We start from the raw sequence: 6920 nt of genomic DNA on the forward strand, positions 1-6920 counted from the left end.
CTGCCAGGTTAGACTGTATCGAGCTGTCCCTTTTCTGCCTCCATGCCTTTATAACTTATGCCTTGGTATAGAATATCTTGTACAGTCAGATGGTAAACATACGGTATCTGCAAAACAACATGAAAAACATCTTGATGGCTCTTACATGACTGTTATGATCTGTAATGGCAATAGACTTAGTTATGAATGCACCAAAGTAACTTTCAGAGTTCCTCACTGCAGTCACACTAAGAGCCTGAGGACTGGTAGCAAATTAAAAAACAATTTTATGAAGATACATAAGGTAATTACTGCTGCAACAGAGCATTTGGTAGGCTGAAATAGATCAACAGTCCTTCTAGTATACTTTCCTTCCAGTAAGAGAGCTCTCCTAGATGATTCCAAGGAAATAATTTAAATCTCAAAGCATCAAAGGCTTGCTTTCCCCTACTGTCAAGATGAAATCATAGATTAAATCTGGGAGTGTAAAAAAGTATAATCAGGCTGCTATTGTGTGCTTCATTCACAATACTGTCAATACATAGATCTCAATTTGCATATCTTCACTGAAGTGAAAGTCATTAGGTGAAATCCTGGCTCTGTTTTTTTCTTGCGCAGTGAAAAATTCATGCCAATCCCAATTACGCCAACTTTCACCTAGTGAAGTTGGCATAATTGTACTGTGAAGTTGGCATAATAAAATGTACCTAGTGAAGGTACATTTAGTGAACCTAGTGAACCTAGTGAAGGTACTTCACTAGTGTACCTTCTAAGACCACTAGTGTACCTTCAATGTACCTAGTGAAGGTACATTGTACCTAGTGAAGTTGGCATAATAAAAGTACTTCTCGGAAATAAAATAACTCCTATCTAGTTATATTCAGTGAGAGTTAGATAACTAGTGAGGTTAAATTGTAGCTTCCAGGTCTACCTGAGTAACACTGAGCTAATCCTACAGCAAACGTGGAATAGAGATGGTTTACTAAGTTTGCTTTTCCACATTAGGGTTGAAAGATCTCATACAGGTATCTCCAAAGAAAAGTTAAGTATTATTATGTCTAATTTACAAAAACAAAACTAGAAACATAGAAAGGTGAAGTACTTCCAGGTGCCTGTTCCACACTCTCTCCCACTTCATAAGGGAAAAAATTTTGGTCCACATTTGTGTCAGGCCAATTAATCTAGTCAATGGCCAAAAGAGCCAACCCATGTTTGCACTCAGATTCAAATCAAAACCATTACCAGTGTTTCTAGAATTCCAGCATTTAAGCTTCTTTACAAAAGTAAACTCTCTCTTAAAAGAATCTGTTCTGTGGTAGAACTGACCATTGAAGTACCTCCTGGTCCATCAAGACAAGAAAAACAGCAGACCCCTTATAGGAAAGTTTGAAATATAAAGAATAAAGGGAAAAAAAGGTGTAAAGAAAAAGAGAGAGAACAGAAAATTATGTGGGTAAAGAAGGAAAACCTAGACTGAAGCTTATCAGTGCCTCTGTAATCTGTGATCATGAAGAACACAGCCAAGATATTTCTTTTTAAGACATCCAGCTCTTCTGCCAGATTTAAGAAGCCAAGTCCTGCATTCATACAAATTAATTTGGGCCCTGCAAGTAAACAGAGAAACACCTTTCAACCTACTCCAGAGACAGCCAAAGAAGAGGAGGCCATCACAGCACAGCAGACTTTCAGAAGTTTGCTCAGCACTGGCAAACCCCACAGTCTAAAGAGAGAGGTAAGGCATGAGCGTGACAGCTTTAGACTATTGCTATGGATGTAGCAACCCCTCATCCTGCTTATTATACATTTCTGTATGTCCATAAAATACATACAGTGTTTTACATGTAATCCGGTGGACTAATAAAAGAATAGGATCTTAGGGTCAGGTATAAATAAATAAACTCAAGCATTTATTATGACTCAGGAGTGAAAAAACTCATACATACTTAGCAAAAAAGGTTAACACTGCATAAACGTTATGCTTAATTATAGCTACAGAAATTATGTAATTAAGCTTTTTGCAGAGTCCTTCAGTGTGGCTGCTCTACTGCGTTTTTATTCTCTTCCTTTACACAGATCTTTCCTTCAAAGACATGCTGTGCTTGAAATCATCCAAAGTTGAACTACATCAAGTGTGTTCCAGGACTAGTTGGAGGTTTATTTTTGCCCATGTCTAAAATCTTGGGGAAAAATGCTAGACTTTTATACATGCATGCAAACCATTAGCGTTCCTACTGGGTGAAGATTTATGATAATCTGTATGACATTAAGTAGTTAGAATTTACATATGAAAGCCATGAGAGGGTTTAATATAATGAAAACAGGAAGAACAAATGTTCTGAAATTTGTATACTGACGATGGGAAAATTGGCAAAATAGTTGATTTCCAAATGCTTTTACAGAAAAGGATTACTACAGACTTCGGAAAATCTTTCATCTATGAAAGAGCTAAACATATCATTAGCTTTAATCGCTCACTTGTTTTATATTCAATGTCTGCTAACTTCGTCTTTTCTCATCTGAAAAACTTCCCACTAGATGCCACTGTTTCTGCATATAAGCGGCATCACAGCCCTCAATGGCCGTTTGACTCAAAATACTGCATCCCTCCTTCTCCACCCTTGTGCTTTTACTCATTTTCTTAAAATGTTCAGCTCAGATGATTGAAACAAAAAGTCACCTCTAAACGGGGGGGAAAAAAGACCTTTAGCAAACGGCTGATTTTTTTCCCCTTTGGATCCAAGATTGGTGTGAACGTGTACGTTAGTGTGGTGTCTGGCTGGTTATGTGGGTACGCCTAATTATGCCATAGAAATAAACGGTTGAAAGTTTCTACACAGCACATTGTAGTGGCTTGTGACTTTTTACTGTCTGCCATTCAAACACAGATCCTAAGATTTTGTGTGTTTGCAGAAGATCTTCCCTCTCAGAGTAGGTCCCATCTGATCTTTCTTCAGCAACCCCAAACTGTAAGCTGCAGACTAACTGGTAAAAGCATCACTCTTCATGGCATGACATTATCTTAGTACGTTTATTATCTATAGCAGCTTGGGGGACTATGTGTTAGATGCTGTACAAACCTGTACTGAAAAGGCAGACTGTGCCCAGGGCCTGAAATGTAGTACCCCTATATAAAGAGTAGATAAATAATATCAACTTTAATTTAAATACACAACAACTCAGGGAAAAGAGACAAAGGCTGGAATTTTTGAAAGCATCAACTTCTTCAGCAAGGCCAAGCCTAAAAGATTTTATCACAGCCAGATAAAAAGTAATTTGGCAGTTCAACTAATTGGCTATTTCTACCAGACTGCCTCACCTCTCAGGAGAACATGCACTAGAAGTACTTACTTATTAAGACTGGAATTTCCAGAAATTTCACTGCAAGCAAGTCAATCAATTCCTTTATTTGAAATTCACTTCCACAGTGGTGAAGGTAATGGAAAATGCAAAATTAAACTTACCAGTTTGTAGTTTAAATGATACAATATTTGCCTGCTTCTCATGGAGGCCGAACAGGTGAGTGTACTCTTCCATTGACAATGACAGTACTGCTTCTCAGGAGTATTTCTGAAAAGTGAACATGAACGACAGAGACAAAGCAAATGCCTATAACAATCTGAAATTAAATAACATGTATGGAAATGTCTCTCTGCAGTACTTTGTGGCTTTTTTTGCAATAGTTACAGCCTTGTTTTGAATGTTAGAATCTTGTTTTGAATGAAGACTTCTGTTACTCTGTCTTAATGAATGAATGCATAAATAACTTCTGAAGCGGTGGAGTGAAATTGGATTGATTGAATGTGATGACTGCAGGAGGAATCTAGCTTAGATTCTCAGTAAAAACTTATTTTTTAATGACTAAAGAGATCAGAGTGGACTTTAGAAGGTTATCTGAGCCTTTTATGGTCTACAAAGAGTAGAAAATCTTGTGAGAACTCTGTGTCTTGAGATTTCTGGTATGTGATTAGAAATGCTGAGTGATCTGTCTCCTTTCAGGCATTTTAATCCTTTTTCAGGTCTGGGGGTAAAGATGTGTACTAAAATGAAAAACAGTAAAAAGCAGAAAAGGTTCAATGAACTTTGAGCTAATACAACTATCCTTATTCTATCAAATAGGCATGTCCAGCCCAGTGTAGGCTCAACATGAAAACAAAAGTTTGAAGCACTAGTATTATTCCAAATCTCAAGCTCATCTTGGTACTTCCTGTCTTTTTTTCAGGATATTTCAGTAAGTGATGATCAGTTGAAATACTTTTTTTTCCCAAATTTGGGGGGATTTGGATCTAAGAGTCCATTTGGGCATCTCTTTTGCACAGTGTATGTAACACGAGTATCATACACATACTTTTATTAACTGCATGAGCCAACTGTTAAGTATAGGAGATCTTAGACCAAGGACAAAATGGGGCAGAATATTGCTTAATTTCACATTTTTTCATAATAAAGAGCAACTATTGAGTGGCTTCAAAAAATGAATTCAGCAAAATGCTCCAAATGTTCAGAGTCTACTTGGCTTAGAGATTTGCTCTTGAACTCTTTTGGTGTGACTCTGAATATGTGCCTATAGTGCCTATAAAAATGAGACCAGAATCCACTCCACAAAATGCCTGGATGATCAGATCCATTAGCACTTGTACTGTCCAGACACCAACAGAGCCCAATATTCCACTTAATGCAGTCAGGATGTACTTCTATATACTTCCCACACACTGTAGAAGATTAGTTCCAGCATCAGTAATAAACTTCAAGCAGATGAGAAAAATTATTCACACACATAGTTATTTGCAGAATAAGAGCTTGTCCTGGTTATTTAAGATATATAGTTCCAATACATAGATTTGCCCAGTTCAACCAGGAGATTGCTCACGTTTTGGTGGGCCAGTTTTACTTTTGGCCAAAACCAGGCCTAACAGACAAAGCCCAACTACTCTGAGTGTTGTCACAGGCTCTATGGATCAGTTAGAGGCACAGCTGAAATTAAGCCCTGCAGAATGATTGGGCTTGCCCCTCCCTGGTTGGGAGACAATGGGCCAAGCAATGTCCATAAGATGACTATAATAGAGCTCACCTACCTCACAGGGATCCAAGGTGTGATCAGTCATGGATGATTTCAATAAACAGGGTTTGCTGCATACCTGCATAGAAAAAAAAGCCAAACACAAAAGCAAGCCTTAGCAGTAATTGGAATGGATCGAATGTAAATAAGCATTCTTAAATTAATAATGAACAAAGATGGGATTTATCTGCTCTTTCTAGGTCATTATTCTTTTAATCCTAAAGTAGATTCTCAAAATAGGCATTTTGCTAGTGTCCATTTCTTTTCATTCATTATGGAGGGACCCAAAGTCTATAAAAAGTTGTAAATGAGCTTTCTCAAAATCTGATCCTCAGTAATTATGCAAAAACAACAACTGTGGAGCACTGGCATGGCTATTTTTATGCTGAGACACCTGTGTTCATGGTACTTTGAACATTTTACTCCTGGGGTTGAAAAGCATCCAACGCTTATGAAGTTCTGAATTTCACTTGGCAGCATCTTTGTCCATAGCTAACCAGAGAGCTAGGCAGGTGCCCGTGGAACATTTGTGAGGAAGAATCTTCACCTTCCAATCACAGAGCAATAGCAACATTTTCCTGTACAAGCAAATCTTGCCTAGGATGTGGCAGGCCCTTCACAACACATGGTTTGGCCTCATCCAGTCTGGCATAAGAACAGAGCTCTCCCTCCTTGCCCCAGGTCGCTCCTACCTGCTCTTTGCACCACTCAAAAATTGTTTCACCAGCGCAGCACCATGCAAGAAGCCTCCCTTCTTTGCAGAGCACAGCATCAATCCATTCCCCCAGGAGACCCTTTGCAATCACAGGCAAGATCTGACATTCGGTGCCATGAGGAGGGGTAAGGTAAAAAACACAGGATTTTAAGCAACGAAGGTAGTAGTTTTACCTCAGACACACACAAATCTGGAGTCTGAAATTAATCCAGGCTAATAGTATGGCCTTCAACTCCATTACTTTGGATCAACTTGTGCTGGGAAGCAGGTGGGGACATTGGGCAATACTGGTGACTTACCATGTGATTCATAATGGGAGAAAGATTTCCATCCTACTGCTATGCTTCTGTTATCAAAACATGGCTTATAAGCCTATAAGTAATCATCAGAGAACTTTTTTTTTCTGGCAAGGACTCTGATCAAGATTCTGGGAAAAAAACAGTAAAAAAGAGACTAACACCAAGCGGCAGCCACAGGAGGAGCCGCAGAAAGTGTTTCGTGCTCAATTTATTGGAGCCATGGCACACACAGGAACAGCACTGGACTCTTGTTATCTGTAGGGAATGGAACACTCCATCAAAAGAGGGTCAGGCTGTTTCTGTAGTCATGGAAGAATACTAGTATGATAAATTTATAGGTCCAATGGAAGATTCTTTAATTTACTGGGAAATGACAAGGCGTCTGTGGACAACTTGTATAAAATTTACTCCTTTATACCTTAGTTACATGCCATTGAATATTTACTCTGAGCCTGCAGATATATTTATCATTCATGCAGCATCCCAAGCCATCAAAGAGCCCTACTCAGAGTAGGATGTGTTGGATTCCTCACCTTTCTAAAAATGAAACTGCAATGACTTAAAAAAAAATTTTTTTTTAAATGTTATGTTCACAAAGCAAATTCTTCCTGGAAGCAACTGACAGGTATTTAGGGTTAAATAAGGACAGATTTTTGCACAGCAAACAAAGAGTATCAGGAGACATACTCTTTTGTTCACACACCAGCTAGACCTGTGGCCAACAACTATATGTACAGGGAATTGTTCACAGCAATACTGTGCAGCTGTAGATTTGATTTGTTTCTAGTCTATATTAGGTTATTCTATACTGTCCTCACTGTGCTATTCTGTAGTATCTACTGCTACTATTTTACACTACAACTATACTGTA

The sequence above is a fragment of the Ciconia boyciana genome, chromosome 16 (genome assembly GCF_034638445.1).
Source record: "Ciconia boyciana chromosome 16, ASM3463844v1, whole genome shotgun sequence".
In the NCBI taxonomy this organism is placed as follows: Eukaryota; Metazoa; Chordata; class Aves; order Ciconiiformes; family Ciconiidae; genus Ciconia; species Ciconia boyciana.